Raw genomic sequence first — 26,171 nt, 5'->3', positions numbered from 1 at the left:
AAGGATCAGCATTCTTAATGGACATTCAAATTTTGCATATCAAAATGACATGCCATGTTATTGTAATAATGTGTAATATAAGTTATAGATAAATGCATCTTTCACAGTTAAATAGAAAATAATTCATAAAATAATATTCATTTTTCTCATAATAACCCATAAAAGAATTATTTTTTTTACAAGGCCTACTTATTCAGTACATACTTCATGCATGTTCCATTAGGAAAATTTTAAATTTTTCTAACACTATCAAAAAAGTAGTGACATAATATTATTATCCTTGCAGAAAAATGGACTTATCTCAGACAGAACAAATAAATATTTCTTGACCAACTAAACCCTCAATGACTCTAAAGTCCACTGTCATTTCCCTGAATAAAGCACCGCTTCTTAATCCCCATTTACAGATAAGTGATATTCTTCAAAAAGCCAACATAGACACACTTTGAATTTCAATCTAGTTTTATTTCCATTAACTGAAATTGCTTTGAAAAACTATGCTAATCAGTTACTTTAAACTTATTTAGTACATCTCATAATTATGACACATAATAAATATTAACCTTTTGATAGAAGAAATTTCAAATCTACATGGACATTATCCAATTAGTTATTCAAATACATTGTGGGAAAATAATTGTGAAACTAATTATTACAGATCAAACTGGTTCCCATTAAGTGAACACAACTCTTCAAATCTAATCCGTTGTCTTTCATTCCATGAAACCATTTAACTAGAGAGCATGCATTAAAAGGAAATCAACTTCGGGAGCCTAGAGAATCAAATTATCAATATGGCATTAACAGAATAGTGACTGTTCTACCTACAGTGTGAGTTCAGCTTCGTTAATACAGCTGGCATGATATAAACTCCCTCTCCCCAGCAGCCATCAACAGTGCCTCTGTAGGCCTGGGAGTGTCATGTCAGCCAGCTATGGTCATACTGGGTCGGACCAACTAATGACAGCTTGGTCCGGTTTGAACAGGAACTTCACTCTTGCTCCTTCTCTTTGATTCTTCAGAGCCAGATGTTTATCTGAGAAAGAAAACAAAATAAAACAAAAAGAAAAGCAGCCACAAAAACAAAAAAACACATTTTTTTCTTAAATAAGCCTCAGTATTTGAAATTTAGTACTCAGACAACTCTAAAGTAGCTTATGAAAACAGGATGAGAATGAAGATGTTTCAGGGCCTCTCTCTCACTCTCTCTCAGAAAGTCTCAATCATAATTTTTATTTCCACAAATCTGCAGTTACTTTTTTTAAATTGTAAAGGTAATATATAGGAGGGTTACAGTTATATAGGTTGGGAAATAAGAACATTTCTTTTTGAACAGTGTCACCTCTTCCCTCATTTTCTCCCACTTTTTTTTCCCCTGGCAACACCCCTGCTGACAAGTTGTATGATTCATGTTCAACATAGTGTTTAGTGAGTATCACTGTTGAATTAGTTCACCTTTTGTCCCACTGTTTCTGTGAGACAAAGTTAATTTCTATGCATATTAAAAGTTGTGACATAATTTACTTTCATCAATTGATAATCTCTGTTTTCTCACAGGAACAAGGGAAAATCACACATACACAGAAGTGAATCGAGACTTTCTGCTTCTTAATCATTGGATAGCTTTAATTTTGTGATAGAGTTGAGTCTATTACACTTAAATGTATATATAACACATACATAATTGTAAATATGTCAGTTATTTATAGTCATGTTCTGCTTTTCACATTATTCTAGTATAATGTGGTTTTGTAGTTTTGAATAGTACAAGCTGTAAGAAGCATAGTTATTTAAGACTTTTATTCACTTTAGAAACATGCCCAAAGGGTGTAAAGATAGGTGTACTTGTATCAGATTTAATTATTGGCAAAGCCAAGACTGATAATACAGCTTATAATAAGCCTTATATTTTACTGTTCCACTTTACACAGTGATTATTAATTAATTAGTCAGTTGGTTGTGTATTTATTTGTTTGTACTACAGCTAGAATCCAGGGCTTTACCTTTGCTCAGCTACCTTGCTCAGATACTGCTCAACCACTTGGACTGTCTCTAGACTTGCTTTTTATCAGTTAATTTGGAGGTAGAGTCTTCTAAACTTTTATGTTAGGCTGAATTCAAATTAACCACCCTCCTGGTCTCTACTTCCTGAGATTTATATTAGAAACATGAACCACGGTGTTCAGCTTAATGTTTTACAATATACAACTACCCTACATACCTTATTTGGGGGAATTCTTTCACACAAACAAAAAACATGGAAGTGTCTTTCACTCTGGTGTGTTGGAGTTAAGGTGCCATCTTCACTTTTCAATTTGTGTCCAATGAACCACCATGGAAATTTGAAATCATCCACAGAGGTAGCTTCTTATTGTTTTTGCATTCTTATAATTACAAGGATGTTCTAATGCAATTATTTTTTTAATTACCAACGTTTTCATTTTTCTCAATTCTCTGAAGTTTCCATTGTTCTTAATTCCCTAAGTGCATTTACATAGAGAACAACATATACTTTTGTTGCCAGTGTACTGATAATTTCTAAGGCATCGCCATTTATTTTTATTGACATTATAAGTTTCATTTTATACTCACCCATGCCTACAATGGACTGTTATTCAATAATTGAAGAGTAAAGTTTCAAGCTGATAAAATGGCACTGAAAAAAGTCTTTATTACTAGAGGTGAGCAGCTTGGCATTATATGTAAAAGAAAATATCATCAACCGTTTTTCTTGAGTTTTGAAAAGGTAGGAGTTATTTTAACTGTTTAGTGTTTTGTTTGTTTGTTTCCATTCTGGCTGGGGCATAAGGAAATGGTTAGTTACAAAGATATTTTACCAGTGAAATTCCCTTCCAAGATCATTCTTTCTTTTCCCTATGTTAACTGGATTGTCTAAGGTAGCAAAAGAAACCATCTGAAAAAATTAAGAATAATATGGGAGCTGGGCACTGGTGGCTCATGCCTGTAAACCTAGCTCATCAGGAGGCTGAGATCTGGGGATCTAGGTTCAAAATCATTGCAAGAGGGAGAGTATGTTACTCGCATATCCAATAAAATGCCAGAAAGGGGGTTGGGGATATTGCCTAGTGGCAAGAGAGCTTGCCTCGTATACATGAGGCTCTGGGTTCGATTCCCCAGCACCACATATACAGAAAACGGCCAGAAGTGGCGCTGTGGCTCAAGTGGCAGAGTGGTAGCCTTGAGCAAAAAGAAGCCTGGGACAGTGCTCAGGCCCTGAATCCAAGGACTAGGACTGGCCAAAAAAAAAAAAAAAAGAAAAATGCCAGAAAACCAGAAGTGGCACTAAGGCTCAAAGTGTCAAAATTAGTACTCACCTTGAGTGCAAGACCAAAGGAGCAGCCAGCACCCAGGCCTCATGTCCAAAAACAAACAAACAAAAACAAAACAACAGAAACAAACCCTCCATAAAAAAAAAAAAAGCATGAGGGAATGATTGGAGAGAGAAGGGATAGATGAGAAAATTGAAAGCGGGAACCTTGACCAAGATATACTGTATTCATAAACTGCTGTGATAAGCTACTTAAAGATAATTTCTAAAAAGTTAAAAAATATAAAGGTCTCTGTCTTTATTCAATGTGATTAACAGAGTTATTGGATTTTGTAGAACTTACAATTCATTAAATCCCATTTGTCTTTTTGTGTATTTTTTTCCAAGATTGACTTCACTGTTAAGTTAAAAGTAAGAGTCCATAGAAATGTGATTTTAGAAGGCTTTCTGAAAAACAAAAACTTAAGGAACAATTCCATTGTTGGCATTATCACAGTACAGAGCCAGAGGAGAAAATAAAATATATTCTAGAGACAGTTATGATAAAATGTAACCATATAGCTAGAACCAATTGAGGCTCAATACTTGTCATTCAATAAAGTACTCAGATTTAAACATTCTGACAAATCTAACATGATTTTTGGAATATTTCTCCAATGTAAGTTCTGTAAGGACAAAACACAGTGGATTCATCACATCGAGAACTTGTTTAACAAAGAAAACATTTAATCTAGACGGAATTACAGATATTTTTATTCAGTAATTTTTTGCAATGTTCATTTGGCATTCATTAGTCATCCCAAAAAGAAAATATACAAAGTTATAAACTTCTGTATAATTGTATCACCTAAAACCCATTCCACACCTATCCCTATTTCAAATAATAAACACTCCATTGTTTTAGTGGTTGTAAGAAAAACTCATACAGAAATTCCTAGGTACTGTAGTAATTCACAACTGATTCATGAGCTACTTCTGTTGTATGATTTACCAGTATATCTCAAATCTAGCAGTTTTTCACTGCATCAGTCTTCCCATTGATTCAATCAATGTCATTCATTGAAAGGGCTTCCTGCATGCTTCTCCTTGCCCTCTACTCCTACTCTTTCTTCACCTTAGCATCAAGAATGCACTTTTCGGGCTGGGGATATAGCCTAGTGGCAAGAGTGCCTGCCTCGGATACACGAGGCCCTAGGTTCGATTCCCCAGCACCACATATACAGAAAAACGGCCAGAAGCGGCGCTGTGGCTCAAGTGGCAGAGTGCTAGCCTTGAGCGGGAAAAAGCCAGGGACAGTGCTCAGGCCCTGAGTCCAAGGCCCAGGACTGGCCAAAAAAAAAAAAAAAAAAAGAATGCACTTTTCCTTCAAAGTCCTCTATTGACTCCCCTAAAAAGCCTTTACTGAGGTGAAGTATTATGATATACTCAAAATATTTTCTAGGTGGTGCTATCATTCAAGGTTTATTAGGAAACTCTAGATAATACTCAAGAGTCAAGGGTTGCACTTAGATTATTTTGTGTCTGTAATAATATCTCCTTTCAGATCATTCATTTGGTGTACAGCATAATGCCAGAGAACAATCCAGGGGTGACTAAGAAACATAGTGATCAAACAAACAGTACAAGAAATGTATCCAATGCCTAACGTATGAAACTGTAACCTCTCTGTACATCAGTTTGATAATAAAAATTTGAAAAAAAATAAAAATAAAAAAAGAAACATAGTGATCATACTTGAGAATTTAAGAAAGTTTTGAGTTCACCTATACCAACTTTCTAGCCAATATGTGCAATCTTGTTAACATTCTGAAAGGTACAGGGTATATGGCTAGTATTACAGATTGATAAAATGAAATTAAAATGAAGCTAAAGCCATAGAACATAATAAAATCTCTTAGATTAAAATGGAGAATATTCACCTGAAGCTGATGATTAATACTAAGAGACTGTACCATGCCAGGAAGATAAAACTAGAAATGTACTTTCAATCACAATCTTTAAGTATGGGGATGGGGGAGGGGCGACATGGAGGGGGAGAAGTTAGATTTTACATTTTAGGATTTCGAGGGCCCTGTGGAGTTTTGAGAAAGCTCTGAATTTTTCACATAGAGACTGTTGAGGAGTTTTGCACCTATTCTCCTTTTACAGAAATTCAGAGAATCTGGAAGGAGTTAAAGATTTAACTACCATAGACAGGGCTTTGTAAGAGGGAAGCAATTACTTATAGTGAGGTCAATAAGGATTTCTTGTTTAAGATTAATGGGCTGGTCATTGCAGAGAATAGCCCGTCTATGTCTAGGTAGTCAAAGGGAGATGACCTCATGTTTCTCTTTCTTCTTGCATTTTTATGGTACTGATTACATTAATTAGAAGGAGATACTGTATAATGAAGCTCATCAGAAAAAAAATTAATAGGTTACTTTAATAAGTTTTTCTGTGATTTGTGTTCCTGATATGAACAGCAATTATCCGGCTAAGTAATGAGGCACTAATGAGCATGTCTTTCTTAGATTACTGGGCCAGTGTGCCAGAGCAGTTGTACTATAAAGGAAGGCAATGATTTGTTTTCTCTGTGTTAGTTATTTTGACAAAAGTATTTATAAAAGCCCACAGCAATGAAGCGCATTATCTAGTAGATGGCCCCCAAACATCTCATTAAAAGTTGGCCTAAAATTGTTTAATTGGCTTCTGTTTCTTTCCACAGTTAATGTCTTACACAAACCTTTTCTCTGGGCTAGTAGAGATCAGTTCAAAAGATTGAACATTTATCCCAGTGTGTATGAGATCTACAGGATTTCATTTAAAATCGTCTTTTAATGACTTAGTAAATAATTCCAATGTGGACTTTGAATTTGTTTGAAATGTTCCAGTTTCATGGTTCAGAATGAAGCCTCCCTTAACAAAAGTGCACAAGATATAAAATCAGGCAGCTGAATGTAATGGAAAGAAAAATATCACGAGGCTTTAGAAGGCTTAAATTTAAGTCTATCTATAGCAATAGACTTTGGTCAAAACATTCAATGTGGTTCCTACATTTTATGTTCTAAACAATAGATTTGGGCTGGTATTTTCTTTAAATTTCCTTCCAGCTCTAAAATTTTATGGTGCCAGTTAGATGGTTTTATAATCCACTATTGTAGAACTTCTTGAATGTAATATTCCTGTTAGTCACATCATGCAAAAAGTACATCTCAAAACACTGTCACAAACTAATGTAAATATTTTCTTATCAAGAATTCTTCTCATGACAAGGTTACAAAACCTATGAATCTAGATCTTTACTGTAACTTCTGAAGCAAGCATTTCTATTAGTATCAATATAACTTAAATTTATTCTCTAGTACTACCAGTCATCCAGTCTAAGTAGGACAACAGAATTATACACTGGTTAGTGTTTGATTTATTAAGATTACTTATCAATCCTGGTCTTGGATTAAGTTCTTTTCATGCAGTGATGATTCATAAGAACACATTCCAAGTGGTACCATTCTTTACAGTATTTATAAAATAGGACAAAAGTAGAAAAGGGATTCTTATATAAGAATGACCTACTTTTCAACTTAATCATGCTTTTCACTGGTTGTTTGTATCACTTTCACTTTTATTCCTCAGGGGGAAAAAAGATACTGAATTCAGTTTTTGTTTTTGTTGTATATTTGTCAACTTCTCAATTAAAATGTTCTGTTACCTAGTTTGCTTCAATAAATAATTTTTGTTGTGATATTCATGCTGAAATACTATATAGATTTGTCCTTTCTCTTTAGAGAGAGAACTAGAACTCTTCTGCATTATAGGAGAAAATCTCCCCAGAAAATTGTGACATTTTAGGTGTTCTTAGTATGAGTGATTTTTTTTTTTTTAGGAAGCAGATCACTTTCCAGAATCGCTGGGTGTGTTTTAGCAAAAAGCCATCTTCCAACCATTCTAAATATGCAGCATCTGTGAGGCAGACTTTTGTGTTAATAATTTAGTCCTTCCTAGCAGTATCTCAGCATCTTCGGTTAGCACAAGTAACTTTGAGGTGGACACACAGAAGCTAAATGACTTTATTCTTGCTCCACTGAGCAAAACAACCTTGAGAGGTGCCATACTAAGAAGTCTTCCAGGAATTCATTAATCCTTTCTTCATGTTTATTCTGGCATAGTAGAAATTTTGATTGATTTGACAAATAACTGTTCTTTACCTAAGATTTCATTCACGCATACCAAAGGACCAGTTCTGAGTTGCTATTATCTTCTTTACAGCGCACCATACTGAAAATCTTTTTCTTAATATCTTATCAACCTGCATCTGAGTGAATATCCCCTAAAATTTTAAAACAAACTCATACCTAGTTTATTACTTTTAGATGATACACTCACTCTGTATTAAAATTCATTGCTTCACACCTTTCTGCTCCTACTGGACAAAAGTTGCAATAAATGGCACAAACGAAGAGCTAGGAATATTTTATTTATATCTTCACTCAGGTTTTACAATACAATTGTATTACAATGCATTACAAATGCATTACTTGAAGCTAAGTGTGTGTGTGTGTGTGTGTGTGTGTGTGTGTGTATGAAATGCATGGTGACTTTCAGAAAAAAATAAAAAAACAAGATCTGTGTCTTGTCGAGAAAAATTGTAAGGGAGAAATGACTCGCCCAGAGCAAAATGTCTTTATGTTTTGAAGTCAAGATAGCAAATTCATATATTGAGTGAGTCAGAGGCACATAAATTTTAGGACAAATACCACAGAGATAATAATGACAACATATGAAAAAAGAATATACAAACAGTTACAGCCAACTCAATGTATAATTTAAAGCAAGATACTATCCATGCACACATCACAGGAATCATCTTTAAAATTAGCATGACAAAAGTGATTCCAGCCAAATAAAAATACATGTTTGTACTTATTTAGCATATAAAGTCACACCTATAATCTGCCCTACATTTCACTCATAATACTTAATAAGATCTCCTTTCTAAGCGAATTAATTAAAATTTTATAAGTATTCCCTTCTAAATTGTATACTCAATTACTTTCAAAAATCAAGTAAATGTAATTTCTTTGTTGAACTGTGCATGTAGAGTAAATGCAACTAGAAAAGTTCAGACCTTTGTGATCTCAAATTAAAAACAGTTACAAACAAAAAATAAATAAAAGAAAGAAAAAAAGTAATATTTGAAAGTCATGTGTAGTTGAGTATGTTCTTGAAGTAGCAGTTAAAATGAGTGCATTAAATTTTTACCTCTTGAGTCCAGTGCCGGTGGCTCACACCTATAATTTAGCTACTCAGGAGCCTGAGACCTGAGGATGATGATCAAAGCTAGCCTTGGCGGGAAAGTCCATGAGATTCTTATGTCCAGTTAAACACCTGAAAACCAGAAGTGGCTCTGTGGCTCAAGTGGTAAAGCTCTATCCTTCAGCTAAAGCGCTCAGGGACAGCACCCAGGCTCAGAGTTCAAGCCCCTTGACATATATATATATATATATATATATATATATATATATATATATATATATATTTATTTATTTATTTAAGCCCCTTGACATATGTAGGTGTATATATATATATATTTAAATTTTTACCTCTGGTCATGGGTATGTTTAATATTCTATTGATGACAAGAAATGTCTACATAAAGCTGTTCTGAGACAGAAAGTTCAATAAGTCGCCTTGGGAACAAGAGTTTCTGTTACTGAGTCATTGTGCAGACCTGCTTGTTACCATGGAGCATTCTCTTTACCTGAAGCATAACATACTGAGTACTCAGACTTGGAAATTTGTTGATAATCTCTCAAGAACATACAAAGCAGACATGTCTCTTAAGTGAAAGCAGAGATAATCTGCAATCAAGGCTGAGATAAGATTTAGAGCAGATAGAAATTTTGAAAGCTTATATCTCCCACCCACAAAAATAAAGTTTCCCATCACACAAAGCTTTTTCTCCTGAGCTGGATAATGATATCCAAAAATATGACTCTCCTTCTGTTATGTGTTTTATTTGTTAACATTTTAATTTTTATTTTTTCATTCTTTTTTTTGCCATTCCTGGGCTTTGAACTCAGGGCCTGAGCACTGTCCCTGGCTTCTTTTTGCTCAAGGATAGCACTCTACCACGTGAGCCACAGTGACCCTTCTGGCCTTTTCTATGTATGTGTTGCTGAGGAATTGAACCCAGGGCTTCATGTATATAAGGCGAGGACTTTACCACTAGGCCATATTCCCAGCCCTGTTAACATTTTAAATATTCTAGTAGAACATCACAATAGCTCAATAGCTATGTCCATATGAACATATAAGATGATGCTAAGTGAAATGAATTGCAAGTATGGAAACAAGTAGTTTATCATTGTTGTTGTTATTTTCAACATACCATGTGAAATTATGCACTTTTTCCTCTGTCTTTCTTTCCGTGGTTTTATCCCTGATATCACTGTAACTGAGTTTGGTTCCCTGGATATTGTATACATGTGTATTGAAAGTAGGGAAGAGAAAGGGAATACAAAAATCAAGAGAGAAAGGATAAACAGACAAACCAAGGCAAGAGCAATACTTACAAAACTATATTGTGCAAACCAACTGCATGAGAGGGAAATGGGAAGGTGTGGGGAAAAATGAGAGAGATAACAACTTGGAAAAGAAATGTACACACTGCCCTACATATGAAACTGTAACCTCTCTCTACATCACTCTACCTATAAAGAAATGAAAAAAAAATATTCGATGAACTTAGTGATAAAATACTTTCCAAACAATCAGCATATAATATAACAAAACAAAGTATGTGTACAAGGTGCTTGAAGACTCAAGATAGACATAAAGGACATTACATACCTTAAGAATATAGTAAACATTTGGTATCTATGGGATTGTGGTTTAGAAAATTGATTTTTTTCTTATATAGCTACCTGTCTATCTAGCTTCTATTTATCTATGTATTTAGATTGCCCTTGGTTAAAACTTTGCATAGTATATCTGCACTAGGTTGGAAACTTCTGTTGTTTATCCATACTGTTTCAGATTTTACAATGTAGCCAATATGTAGTTAAGTTTAATTATGAAAGCCCCCCCAAAATAGTAAATGTTGCCTGTGACAACTATTAAAATATTTGTTATATTTTTTCAGCTTTGTGAGTTTGGATACTTTCTATGTACTTCAGCTAAAATTATATTACAGTATATTAAATTTTTTAAAAAGGAAGTAGTCTGATTCACATTTGTCCAGGTGCTAGTGAATTTTCAGAAATAAAAGCCATGTAGTTCTCAAATTTGATTTATTCATGAAAATGTATATTTGTACAAAATTGATTTATGTTAAGAGACAATGAGTTTATCATTGTTACTTTAATGATTTCATATCATTGTTTCTTTAATAATTAAATAATACTAAATATTTGAGTTTCACTTTCTAATCTAGTAAATCAATAGATTTGACTCATTATAACATATTGATAACTATTGGTTTGGAATATTTTAAATTCAGAAAATGTTTGGAAAAGATGGACATTGTATTTTTGTCATGAGATCACTTTTGCTTTGATTTGTTTTAATCCAATAGTGGGATGGTGACTTGAAATCAGGACCTCATTTCTCACTTACTTTTATTTTGTCTAAAGCCTGGTACTCTATAACTTGAACCAGAACTTAACTTCTGGCTTTAATTTTTTTAAACAGTAGTGGTCTCATAGGCTTTACTGCCCTGGTTGGCTTCAATCTGTCTATCCTCAAATCTCAGCCTCCTGAGGAGCCAAGATTACAGGTATGAGCCACCAGCACCTGGCTGATTTTGTTTGTTTTTCTTTTTGTTCTTAAATTTGTACTGACAAAAAATAGACTGCATAAGCTGGGCATACTGGCACATGCCTAAATTCCAGATATTAGTGGAGCTATGTCATGAAGATCTTGAGTTTTGAGCATCTGAGATACATAATGAGACCCTGTCTTAAAACAACAACAACAACAAAACTCAAGATCTTCAATCCTCACCAACTGGAAGCCTTGCTCTCCCTGCTTCCATACTCATCTTCTAGTCACTGGCACACCCTATCTCATCTACCCTATCATGATTATGACACATAAGGAAAGCATAATATTACAGTCTACATTTACTAATCCATCCTTACTGAAATTGGAGCAGAAACTATAGGTGACCACTTGGGTGACTGGTGATGATAAATAAACTCAAGTGACTGAAAACAATTGACTCATGAAATGACTCATGTTACATGGGGCTTATCGTAGATCAAGAACATGGCCATGAATTATTCATTTATATGTTATTAGATATGGATACATTTAGGAAAACATGGAAGGCATTTTTCATCAATTTCCCAAGAATACAACCCTTAGCCTACATTTGGTAAATGTTCCTCCTTGTACAATTTATTCTTGATATAAATCTTGTCATCGTGAGAATGTTGATGTAGTTAAAAGTTCCTTTGGGACATCTTGTCTTTAAAGCTTAGTCTCATCTCCCGTGAAATATAACGTACCATCTGTGGTTCCTTATAAGTGATTTGATTCACTTGCCGAACATAACACACCAAACATCACTGGCTTATGTTTTCCTTTTAGGCTTGAATGTAACAGAAACTGTGACAGTATTGTATTATTTTCCTAAAGGGAGAATAATACTTCACTGTTAACTGTTCTTTGTCTTGCTCAAGGTTTATTCCTATTCTACTTATTCTACCTAGCATTATAGGTTTTATTTCTTAAAGTGGGAACATCACTTGAAAAGTAATTAAAACAGAATTCTTTGTGAAATTGAATTTTTAAAATTAATGTTTTCATTTTGATCAAAGCAATGCTGTTTGCAAAATGGTTTATAGGACTATTAATAAATACCTTGGGCAGCAAATACCATCAGGTTGAAATGTACCAAAACATGCATTAATTGCCCCATAAAACATCCTCTGCTACATCTTATTGCTTAAATTAGGTGTTGCCAAGGCAACATTCCATCCTGCAATGCCACAATGCTAAGAGAATGCATTCTAAATTCCTGCTCCACTTAAAGAAAACTAACAGAAAAGATACAAATAAATGAAGGATTCTCATTGTTTATGCGTGAATGCAAACACACTGCTGCATAGAATTTAGTAGCAAAGAATACTTGACATAGATCAAACCAAATCAAATAGCCTACACAAATATAAAGACTCCAAAGGCTCAGAGTGTCAAACTTGTGTTTTAAGTAAGCTACTACTATTTGTCAGTCTAATTGAAAACAATTTTACTCCATTTAATCAGTTAAGAAGTATCATAGGATGATAAATGATATAAAAATCTGCTGATAATAATATAGATGTTTCTTCTATAAAGTTTTTATTTCTCATGTCTTGACTTTTACCTTTAAATACCATTAATTTTGTACTGTTATAGCATCATTCAAATTATGTACAAAACTTCATATTATCTCAATGTATGTAATAATGATTTTCTTCCTAACTCTATTGCTCACCACCAAGCCACATAATGAATATTATTGCTATAATCTGTATGAGTATGTCTTTTAAGTATAGATTCTACTAATCCTACCAGTCAGTCATTTTAGAAAAATAATGCAACAAAGTGTTAAATAGTATTTATGAATGCTAATTAAGTTCAAGCCTCAAGGCTTTTATATTATTAAAAAGCAAACACAACAATGTCTTTAAAGTACCATTCGATAAATAGAAAATAGGTCTCTGTAAATATGTAAAATTGTTTTTATGATTCTAGGTGCACTATATGGAGAAAATGAAATAACTTGTAAATATCTATGTAGTTACCACAATTAGAAGAATTAATCCTAGCCAAAGTAACAGCAAAAAAAAATCCTCTATCTGTGTTTAGTAAGGAACAATAACTTGAGAGATCAGCTCATTCAAGTTAAGCAGATACAAGCCAATATGCTGATTGCTTTAAATATAAACCCATGGTATAAACTTCAAGACATCTAGAAGCTTAGAGCAAACTGAATGTATAGTACACAAAGTTACTAATGAATATTGGCTCTCAGGATAAAGATAAATTTAAAGTAGATAAGTGTGCTAAAATACATAAACCATATATGTATACATATATAATAAAAGAGTGAACTCTATAGTATCATTAATGAATTAATGAGATGGCCTATATGACAAGGTAACAAATAGTAATGACTATGTTGAATGAATGTCACATTCATTGTTGACTAACCAATGCTTATAGAGTACCAACACTTATCAAAGTGCTGTCAACACATGATGATGTAGAAAGGTACATTCTCTATTAATAGAGAAAATAGCTCAGAAGAAGAAAAATTTATACAGATTTATACAGGATGATTAACACAAAAATAATTATTTAAATGTTAAACTTTAATAAGTTAAAACCAATAAAAGACAAGTGTAAGATGTAATAATAACTCGTGAGTAATTCGTTTAGCCTTAGAGATTCAAGAGAGATTGCTTTGAATGGAGAAAATGTTTCTAGCTGGTAAGATTTCTAAATGAAAAAGTAATGAGGCATAAGAGCATGCACTGTGTAAAAAAATTATTTACTCCAAATAGGAAACTGATCAAAAGCAAATATTGTTGGAAAAATGAGACATAAGGAAGCATTTTCTTTGATAAGAGTAGGTTTAGAAGTATGTACTTCATATAGGATTTCATCAAATTTCAGTCTTCTTATCAATATCTATCTGTTCATTGGACAGAGGAAGTGATGTGGATTTGTCTTCTTTTTAAAAAAGTGCTTCAGTTATTGAGAGGACGAAAGGTAGTGGGGCTAAGATAGACTAAGGTCATGATAATGACAATATTATCATGTTTTAAGAAGAAAATATAAATAGCCTAGATGAGGGTGGTGGCATTAAAGAAGAAGTTGTGAATTCAGCATACATTTTAGACTTACTTTATTTTTAATGTTCAGGTATATAGAAAAGATGATGATTTATGAGAGATATAGTAGTGTGACATTCTGTTTGGGGTAAGAAGTGTGCCTTCATTGTTTCTGAAGCCCAGCCAAAAAAATTCCAAAATTTTAATATTCCATAATGTCTTCCATCCTACCTACACTGCATTTCCAGGAAGAAATGCCTTTGAATTCAGTGTCCCTATTCTACAGAGGAAGGTGAAGATGGAACTGAGAATTTCATTTAGTTCACTTTGTTTCCCTATTTTCTGTATCAGACTGTCAGAGCTGCCCTATTTATTTATATTTCAGGGTAGTTAATTCCTTTCTGATAACCACTAAAGGTAATATGTTGACAGTGTGACAATAGTTGAGGATAAAAAGTAATTACAAACAAACAATAAAACTAAAATAAACAGTTTAAGCAATGAGACTGGTTGCATTTCCATCAGCTGAACATGATTAAAGACCTGTGAAAATCCTCTAAAATGATTCCCCAGCATGCTGAGTTCCTGAAGGGAGAGTTCTTTATGACTCCATCTGCATCTGAGCTATCACCAGGCACCTCAAACAGACGGACAGGAGATTTTCAATTACACCTATATGAATAAAGACAAAAACCTTTCTGAAGTAATTGCCTGGAAATCAGTGGCAACCCAATTTTCAACATGCAGCTTAGCCATTAATTGGACAGGTGCCAATGGTGTAGGAGAGGGGTGGGGAGAAAAGAATGTCAAAATAGAACATAAGGCACAATTTAACATCCTTGACAGGTTTGTTCTCCTACATATCCAGAAAAGAATAGTCTGAAGGTCTCTTAATAGCTAATTCTGTGTTGATTATTTGCTATATTTTATTTATTTTTGTTTATTTTAGCTTAATATATACAGATTATTTCAGCCTAATACATTTAGGAGGAAACAGAAACAATTGGGCGTTGAATTAAAGCGTTAGATTTTAGTAAATACATAAAATTCTAATATTTAAAGAAGAAGAAAAAGCAAAGTGGACTACTGTTGCCAGAAGTACATTCAGTCTTACATTTATATGACTGGGATAAATATTTCATAATATTATGCTCACAAGTCCTGAAATATTTTATGTCCTCAAGATTTCATAACAATGGATTTGAAAGATAATTTCTGAGACAAGTGCAAAGGGTTTCCTAAATTCAAAATAATACAATGATGAAACACAAAACAGCACTTTCAAAGCTCGAAGGAAAGGCTCAAGCTCTATTTGGATAATAGACTTAAGAGATCAGAGCATCAAATCCATGTAGTTTATGGTATTGTCTAGTGAATTTCTGTAGCAGTTAAGACAGGACCTAGAATAATAGAATTTATAGAAACAAAAGGAGACTTGAAAGATGGTCCAAATCCTGTTTGACAACTGAAATTATTATTTTTTTATTTCTTTATTGTCAAAGTGATGTACAGAGGGGTTATAGTTTCATTCATAAGGCAGTGTGTACATTTCTTATCCATCTTGTTACCTCCTCCCTTATTTCCACTCCCTCCCCACTCCCCCTTCCCCAATTCCCTCTCCCTGCCATGAGTTGTACAGTTGGTTTACACACCGTATAGTTTTTTAAGTATTGCTATTGCATTGGTTTGCTTTTTATCCTTTGTCACTCGATTTTGGTATTCTCTTTCCCTTCCCTATTTCCAATATATGTATACACAATATCCAGAGTACTAAAATCAGTTATAGTGATTTCAGGGGGAAAACTACAGGAAAGAAATAAAAAAGAAAAAGACATGATTTCACATGGCACGTTGAAAATTACAACAGTGATATACCAGTTGTTTCCATAACTTGGAGTTCAAAAAAAAAACAAATGAAATTATTGAGACTCAAAAAGTTTCAATTATGCTAGAGATGAAGGAGAATTTTAATCTACCACTCACTTTTAAGTTTAACGTATTTTCCATTATTTGCCTGAAATTTTTAAATTTTCTTAAAACCTTTATGTTTGTCTTATTTTATGTGGATACAGTGCTGAGTACTTTCAATTTGTCATGTAGAGGTAGGTTCACATTCTTATGGGTTATGTAAACTCAGTTTATAGCAAGAAAGTGATTAGAGAACCTTGTAAGAGAAAAAAAATACTTTTAAAACTTTGAGGTCAAATAGGCAGGGCAATAGTGGCAAACCTGGACTTCTTATGCTCCAGACATTGAGAAAGCCCACTGAGTAGCTAACACTACAGATATGAGCCACAGGCACCAGGCTGACAATTAAGACCTTTCAGCTAAAATTCAGGGTGGAAAATAACTCACAGAATCTAACAAGGATAGAGGGAAATGACTGAATAAACTGATGATAGTTGCTGAAGAATAGATGTAGATAGCTTATCTTGATAAGCCTTGAGTAGAGTTGAGAGATCACAATAAAGTTTAGATTAGCAAAGATCTTTGCTAGAACTCAGTATACAATATGATAGAAATTTTGAAGAGAATCACTAAAGGACCAAAAATACTAATAATTAGGGGCTGGGGATATGGCCTAGTGGCAAGAGTGTTTGCCTCATATACATGAGGCCCTGGGTTCAATTCCCCAGCACCATATATACAGAAAACGACCATAACAATCATATGCCTTAGTTTGGGGCTGTTCTTTGTTTTTTAAGGACTTTCATATGGGCTATTGCTGTAGATACTTACAGAATACCTATCAGTGACTAGCATGTCGTATATCCATCTGACTAATAAGTTTAAGTAGTTGACCAATAAGAACAGATATATTTATTGGTCAGTTCAAAGCTTTAGCATAGGGCTGGGGATATGGCCTAGTGGCAAAGAGTGCTTGTCTCCTATACATGAGGTCCTGGGTTCAATTCCCCAGCACCATATATACAGAAAACGGCCAGAAGTGGCGCTGTGGTTCAAGTGGCAGAGTGGTAGCCTTGAGCAAAAAGAAGCCAGGGACAGTGCTCAGGCCCTGAGTCCAAGCCCCAGGACTGCCCCCCCCCCAAAAAAAATACTAATAACTAAAGAAACAGCATGAAAAACTGATTCTGTGGAACTATGATGTCAATCACAGGAGAAAGAAGAAAGGTTAGCATTAAAGAAAAATAAAAGAAAACAAAAAATACCTAAAAATAAATTTTAAAAAATTACCTGGAAATAACATTCCAAAATGTTAAAAGTAGATACACACACAAACACACACACACACACACACACACACACACACAAATGATATGAACATATCCACTAAGTCTGTATTGAAAACTTCATCTCCCAGTTGGTATATTCATAGTATTTGGAAGTTCATGATATTTGGGAATTCATTGGGATTAAAGGAGGTTGTGTGAGCGTGGAGACCTTGTGTTGGGAGTAAGGCTGTAAAGAGGAAGAGAACCAAAGCTTCTGTCTCTAAACAAGTCACTTCTCTACCATGTTATCTATCACTCAGGAGGAAGGCTCTCATCACATGCCAGGATCTTGACATATACTCACCAGGTTTTGGAACTGTAAGAAACATTTTTTTTTTTTTAGTAAATGACGTCAACAATGCAATTCTGTTTCAGTCGGAAAAAAACAAAACTCATATTATGATAGGTTTTCCTTTTAATTGGGTTTAAATGCTGTCATACACTGATTGAAGTTAGTCTTCTCTTTAGAAAACTCACACCATAGCACCCACATCATAAGGATGTCCACTGGGCTGTGACCCAAAGGTAACACCCAATTGAGCCAGAAACAGCACCCAGCTCACACTAGTCAGCCATTGAACTGAGCTCTATTGTTTATCCTGCCCTTACTCAGGGGAAATGAGATATTTACAACGTTAATGCCTGATTTTCTACTGACTTTGACATATGAAAAGAATGTATGTAGAAACAAAGAAATACCATCAGTAAACAGTGCATGCATTTCATCGGTGTCAACCTGCTTGACATTTATTCTCATCGATTTTTTTTATCATATATTATTTCTCTTAAGGCTGAAAGAAAATTTTCCTCCTCCCCAGTTTGTAAGGCAGGTCTCAACGATTTTTCATTCCTCTTTTGATAAACAGCATGATATGAATCAACTTTTATTGCCCAATATGAACTGTTTCCTATAATAAAAATGCACCATACAATAATTCCATCACTTTTATTGGATTTTTTTATTTTAGCTGCTTGCATGAAGACATCTATGTGAAATATTTTCTCTTGTTTTAATCAGAAGGAGAAATCAAATACATAAACACTGTGTCTAAAGTTGAACTGTTTCAGTCTTTGAAAAGCACGCCTATATTAATTTTCATTTCTACTCATTACTGTATTATCAACAAAACTTTGGAAGAAGTTTTACAATAACCATTATATCATGCAGAAACTAAATTATTAGTTACTTAAATGAGCACTTGCATGTAACAGGAATAAAGTGTTTTTTCTCATTAGTGTGAAATCATATAAATAATTAATTTATATTGGCTTAGGAATTACAGCTTTAGTCTGTGACTAGGATGTTGGTTTCTTGTACTAGGTACATTCTCACTTCAAGTGACTGAAGACCAGCATGTGGTATAGCATTCAGAAGACAATGGGGGAAAGAATGGCTGACTAGCCTTCACCAAGAAAAAATAGTCTTTTACATATATATATATGTATATATGTGTATGTGTTTATATACATATATATACGTGTGTGTAGTGTATGCTTATGTTATTACTTTAAGTGCTAAGTTTAGGAACACATACAATTTAAGTATATGACAATATGATGTTTTAAGTGTGCTAATGGAAAAGTGAAAATGAATAATCCAAAAGTCTTTAAAATATGAAAGAGAAAAAATATATGAAAGAGGGCTTTCCCAGAAGTAATAGGGCTGTCTCAAAATAAAAAGAAATGTGAAAAGTAATCAAGATGTGTTTTGGTTAATCTCCGTGTGTGTGTTCTTTTATTCGGCAACGAGAGGAGCACAGAAGTAAAAAAGCAATCACTGATTCATCAGCAGTGTTTAGCAAGTTGCTTCACCTCTTTGTTCTCTTTAATTTATCCACTTCTTTTTTGTGGTACTTTCTTTTATATTGAATTTTACTTTGAAACTTCTCTTCTTTTTCTTAGTATTTTTTCCTTTGTTTTCTCCTTATTTCTCCAATTTTCAGTTATTAAGTATATCCTCCCATCCCCTACTCCTAACTAAATTCCAAATTTCTAGTGGTCTCACTCAGATTCCAAGTTTTATTTAACATTTCTATGCTAAAGTTGTACATCTCCTTCCTCCTCATTGAAACCTCTTCCTTAACTGAAACAAAGAACTCAGAGAAGAAATATGACCGGAGAAGTAATAATAGGATTCCTGGAGTAGCAATTTGGCATGTTTGAACTGCCTTTGGATGGTGCAGTAGGTTTTGAAATAGAAAGGACAGGTGTGTGTGTGTGTGTGTGTGTGTGTGTGTGTGTGTTGTTTTTATGAAATGGGTAAAATATCTTTATTCTGTCCAAGAGAGAAGAAAATAAAAATAGAGTTTAAATGGAGAATTTGAGTTGCAAGAAAAAAGACAGTAAAATTAGAATCATTTATTTACATCAGAAATGAAATTTGTTGGCTGGGAGTATGGCCCAGTGGCAAGAGTGCTTGCCTCCTACACATGAAGCTCTCGGTTTGATTCCCCAACACCACATATATGGGAAACGGCCAGAAGGGGCGCTGTGGCTCAGGTGGCAGAGTGCTAGCCTTGAGCGGGAAGAAGCCATGGATGCTGCTCAGGCCCTGAGTCCAAGGCCCAGGACGGCCAAAAAAAAAAAAAAAAAAAAAAAAAAAAATGAAATTTTGTTTTATATATAGTTTCTTATCTTATAACCTATGTATTAAAGTGACCACTGAATCACATATAGTTGGTGATATAAGAATCCATTCTAACCATTTTTTGGAGGTTAGAAATTAATAAAATAACATGAGGATTAAGATACACACTTTGGGGAAATTGTTATTGAACAGTGAAGTTGCTCGTGGTAAGAGAACATTTTCTAGACTTCAATATGCTTGGAGCTTAGAAAGTGATATCCATAAATGAAGGTATTATTTCAGAAGCAAAATCTCTCTATAAAATTCTCCTCTCTCTCTCTCTGTCTCTCTCTCTCTGTTCATCCTCTAATGAAACAAGCAGAAGAAATTAGAATTCCCTGTCTCCCAAATCTTTTATAGAAACCACAACCCTTGTCCCGCAGAGCAAGACATAAACACTAAAACATTTTTTTCTTTCAATATTATCTTTACATAATTGTACAGAGTTGCTACTTAATGAAGCAGTTTATAAGTGCAATGTATCTTGATCAATGTCATCATTTTCAACATTATCACCCATCCTTCTCTCACCCACTCCTTCCTAAATTCTTCTTAATTTAGTAGTATATACGCTAGGTTCTTGACTACATTCTCAAATCCTAAAAATATTATTGTAACTTATTATGCATGTGGTGTGATAGCAGGTCACAAGGAAATTCTTTGTCCTACTTTGTCAATAACCACATAGTAAAACCATTGCTTCCTGGGAGGCCACTGTTTCATACCAAAAAAAATCTGTATCTATCTATCTATCTATCTATCTATCTATCTATACATATTATATATATATATATAATTACAGAGCAAACTCCACAAGTATGTAAACAGACATACCCTACTATATTTTTCCATCCACTCTATTACTATTATTTTAAACGCTTTATGATCTCTCATATTTTAACCCAGCCATCCCTACTTAATAGAATCTAGGGATACAATTGTCTCATTTTTCTTTGGTATTTTTCAGTATTTCCCATTTTCCATATCCCAAAAGAATTTGATTATGCACATTTTTTTGTTTTTCTTGTTTGTTTGTGTTTTGGTGTAAGAATTGTCACTCACATCCTTATGATGAGATAGAGGATTACCAACTTTTCCCATACCTACAATAAAAATATCCATGAATAAGCTGTTATTTTAGAGAGAAAATAAAGTTAACAAAGCATTTCATTTATGACAAGTTTGCATAGGAGTTCTTAAAGAGCAGAATTGGATCATTTTATTAAAGGTGACATGAACAAGGACATTGTTAAATGTCTTATTACAGTTGTGAAATTAATGTGGTATGTATTTACACTTATTTTGTGAATTCATCTATGATTAAACAAAATTTTATGATTTATGAAATATGTTTTCAACTAATCATTGGGATTTATATGGCTTCTTCATAGGTTCAGTACATGAATCAATTTGTGTAACGTGATCTTTAGATTTCTTATTGTTGTCATTTGTAAAACCTAAGTGCTTCTTGCCATGGTTCATTGAATTATCTATGGATTAAAATAAGGACTATGAGAAGACTAATTTACAAAAAGCCAACATAAATGGGTAGTGGAAGTTTGGGTAGTACTATTATCATAAATAATGCTATATGTGAGTAAACAGGGACAGATTGGAAAGTGGCAACAGAATTAAAAGGTGATGCCAGTTGTGTCAAGATGAGTGATGTTGTGCATAGCAAGAAGAGCACTAAATTGACTAAACTATGGTTTAATTTTCCTTCTTGTATCAGACTTTGATTTCATTAGGCATTTATGCCATGACTGCAACACATTTCTTCAGGTATGCATTAAGCTATCCACAAATCAAAGAACGTCCAAATGAATTTGGGTTAAGGAAAAAAAAAAAAAAGAAGAGAAATGAGTTTAATGAATTAATAATGGAAAGCCCAAACAGAGAGGATCTTTCTACATCATTTGAATCAAGAATAAATGTATGTCACAAAGATTTATTTTCTCTCTTACCAATTGCTGTTTTCTTTTTTTATGTATGGCTTTATCTTCAGATGGACCCTCCCACCATGTCAAGACAATTATAATAGTCCCACAGTCACATCCTGCCAAATTCATCGCCAGGTGGAGAAAAAGACATATCTTTCATCCCAAATAGTCCATCAAAGCCCTAATGAGGTTCTATTAGCTGTGATTGTGTCACATTCCCATCTCTGAACAAATTATTGTGGCCATACTATGATTGGTTGAGCCAGTGTAAGATTACCACTGCTTGAAACAGAATTGGTGTCTATAGCACCATAATGACATAGGCCATGTACAGGAATAAGATTGAACCATTGAGGAAAATGGTGCTCCAATAAGAAAAGAAACTAGATTAGATTGAATGAAGAGTAGAATCAGAAAACATTTACAAATGTCAATAAGAAATATTGTTGATAAAAATATATAGTTTCTGGGCTGGGGATATAGCCTAGTGGCAAGAGTGCCTGCCTCGGATACACGAGGCCCTAGGTTCAATTCCCCAGCACCACATATACAGAAAACGGCCAGAAGTGGCGCTGTGGCTCAAGTGGCAGAGTGCTAGCCTTGAGCGGGAAGAAGCCAGGGACAGTGCTCAGGCCCTGAGTCCAAGGCCTAGGACTGGACAAAAAAAAAAAAAAAAAAAAAAAAAAAAAATATATATATATATATATATATATATATATATAGTTTCTAAGTCTAGCTTTCGCATTTTAGAATTAAGATTTAACAGTCTTTGAAAATCAGATTTGTTCACCAAAATACAAGCAAATATATAAAAACAAAATGAAAGAAATGACAATAAGACTTCACAGATGACAATAATCTGTTGTACAAAAAAAATTTATTTGGAAAAGTTTTTGCAAAATTATAATGTTGTTTCATTAATATGCAAAAACAAAGCAGAACTATGGTGTGTTACAAAGAAAGGTTATTTGCCCAAGTAAATATACAATAATCCAAGATACCAGATAATTCTCCACTTAAATAACAAAAGAATTAAAGATGCTTACCTCCCTTGTTCATGGTGCTACTCTGGGCTTTTTCTTAGGTTCATATGCCCACCTGACAGACATAATTAATGAAAATACAAGTCATTAACAAACAGAAGAGAAAATAGGGATAGGCTGGGACTGCTCACCTAACATGCCTGAAGCCCTGGATTCCTCAGCACCATATAAACAGAAAAAGCCAGAAATGACACTGTGGCTCAAGCAGCACAGTACTTGCCTTGAGCAAAAGGAAGGCAGTGCTCAGGACATAAGTTCAAGCCCCAGGACTGGCAAACAAAACAAAACAAAACAAAAAAGGAATAAAATAATTTATCTTCTATAAGTATATTAACTCAAATATGTTTATTTATTAATTTGGGGAAATCCATCATCCTGTTTTTTTTAATCTTCCTTTACCACTAAATTACTTTATTAATGAATATATATTTTTTGTCAGATTAGACTGCCTATTCTATCGACAAAATAAGGGCTATAATCAAGAATCTCTTAGGCCCGCCCAAAAGGCAAAGGACTGTTACTCTAGATTTCTGCTACAAAAAGAATGTAGTCATCAAGATAGCTTTTGATACCATTTTTTCTTTCTTGTTTTTTAAGTTAAATTTTGTTGTAAAGGTGATGTACAGAGGGGTTACAGTTACATAAGGCTGGTAATGAATACTTTTTTTGTGAACAGTGTTATCCACTCCCTCATTTTTCCAACTTCTTCCCCCTCTCAAATCCAAGTTGTAAATTTCCTTTCCAACGTGGTGTCTAGTAAATATCATTGTGGAATTAATCTACCCTTTGTTCTACCATTTTTGTGATTCCCCTTTGCTTCCCCAAATCACATAAAATTATATACAAGATAAAGAGTACAGAAATAAAAAAAAAGAGTGACAACAGAGGAAAAAAAGAAAAAGAAATAATTGAAAAAGGTACAGGAAAAAAACACCTCTTGTTTCCATTTTTTGGAGTTCATTTCAGCAAGCATCATTTTATATGGTCATACAAACATAGTGATTGAACCATTGTGATCTTCTCCTAAGAATATCCTCCTTTGTTCTCAGTGTACAAGTGCTTATAGTGCTTTTTAATTAATCATGTCCAAGTGTAATTAATTGTCTTTTCCTATCCATTGGATTAACTTGCAGATTAATAGACACATTCTATTTATTACAAATGAGGGAAACCATGCAGCCAATGTTTCTTTGAGTCTGCCTTTATATTAAGCAAAATAAACTTAGTGAATGATCAAAAAGATGATGTGGCTTACATACCTGATCAAGAACACTTGCACACAGATCAGTGTGCACATGACTTTATACTTTACCCATTTATATAGTGCAGCAAAAGAAACTTGTCTGTCTGTCTATGGTTCTTTCTACCTATGATCACATCAGCCAGAAAACAATATAATGCATTCATAAGAAATTATATATGACAAATATCCATATTTTCAAGCTAAATAATTCTGCACCTTTCATGTTGTGCAACAGTCTAACAGAGAGACAAGTTAACACCTTATATGATCTTCGCAAATAGGATATATGTTTCGTATTCAATAAATATTTTTGCTCCAAAATATGTGAACAGCACTACTTAACAATTAAAATATGTAATAATTGTTGGAGCAAAGTATAATTTTTAGAAACTTAATATCCTTTAAATGAAGCAAACCACTTATTTCTAGACTCTTTGAATGCAGATGCAAAAACTGAACATACAGAGATGCTGAATATTTTCCAAATATTTTCTGAAACTTAGAGAAAATACAAAACAATTTTCAAGGTGTTTATAAAATATTCATTGTTATTCACTACTATAAAGGAATCTCATTAAAATAAAAATATGCCACATATTGAACAATGGGGAAAAAGGAAAACGTACTTCCTATCCTACAACCAAAATTCAATTGGCAGATATTTCACACTTACAGTCTTTTTCCCATTAACTATTTGTGTAAATCTGTGACTGAATGAATTTACTGCAATTCACATCATTCTATCTAATTTTTCTTTGTTTGTCTCCCAGATATATGTGAACAAGTATGGTACTTCTCCCTTCCTCATGGCTTCACCTTTCTTCATCCCACTGTCAGTAGCTTAAAGTGAACAAATGGAAAAGTCCAGCCATAAGCAATTCACAAGTTATGCATTGTATACCAGTTTGAGTAGTGGTAACCACCTCTATCCTGTCCCAGATAGAGGAGATCCACACTGTGTCCACTACAGACTCAATAGTTATTTACGACCATTTGGTTATCAGAGTAACACTGCTAATACTCAAATATTCTTTTGTATAGCTTAACTCTTCATCCCAATGGCTGTGTTATTCACCTACTGGATTGTATACCATCATATCTTCATCAGAAAAATGGTGAACAAAATAAAATATCTTGAGAGAGTAGAAGAGCATGCACAGGTTTGTTTCATTATAGTTATGATCGTGTAGAGCAAAACATAGTTGTCTTGGCAATCCAATGATTTCAAATTATCACAGGGTGTCTAACAACTTATAACCATGGTTTAATGAGGACTAGTATCTGAATAATAATAAGTGAACTGCAATTTTCAAGGCAGAGGAGATTAAAGGGAATAATAATCCTAACATAGCAGATCTACCTTGTACTCAACAGTACATTTGCATGTGTGCTATCAATATTTATCAATAATGAGTCCAATTTTATCATCCTTGGGAGTTTTGATGCCTAACCATTGTGACAAATATAATGGCAGATGTGTGGAGCACAGACCTGACGTTCAGCATGGCGGCTCCTGAGGCTCCCAGGAAGAGGTCTGAGAGACAGCTGTGGGTTGGCAGCCTGGCAGAATAAACACTAGAAAGGTTCAGAGGATTTCCCCTTTTTGCTTTCTCAGTGGAAAGAAGACAAATTTCTATCTGTCTTCCTTAGCACTATGAAGAAAAATATCAAATTATATGACTGATGCAAAGATTGATATTAGAACCCAATTTGCTAATAACTAAGAGATAATTATTCTCTCAAAGTGTTGAACATGGAAGGCATATCAAGAAATATAATTTACAGACTATATTTGTGTTGATCCTACATAACAATTCATCAGAACAGAAATTTGGAGAAGTCAATTACTTTTCATTTTTACAGAGGAAAGTCAATGTAAAAATACATTTTATTTTTATATCTACTTTTTATATTCAATATGCTTCATGGCTTTAAGTTTGAAAACATTTTTACAAATACTTTAATAAAATAAGTATTAATATATAACATTTAGATTTT

At 33.7% G+C, this 26,171-nt stretch overlaps 1 protein-coding gene across 1 annotated transcript in view; it reads left to right on the top strand.

Annotated features, from left to right (window-relative positions):
- The window catches only part of Rit2 (Ras like without CAAX 2), a 298,683-nt gene that overhangs the window by 248,404 nt on the left and 24,108 nt on the right, over window positions 1-26,171 (top strand). The window lies entirely within an intron of this gene.

Source organism: Perognathus longimembris, chromosome 15 (genome assembly GCF_023159225.1).
Source record: "Perognathus longimembris pacificus isolate PPM17 chromosome 15, ASM2315922v1, whole genome shotgun sequence".
NCBI classification, from domain to species: Eukaryota; Metazoa; Chordata; class Mammalia; order Rodentia; family Heteromyidae; genus Perognathus; species Perognathus longimembris.
The sequence above is the reverse complement of the archived record's forward strand: the minus strand, read 5'-3'. Positions and strand labels throughout refer to the sequence as shown.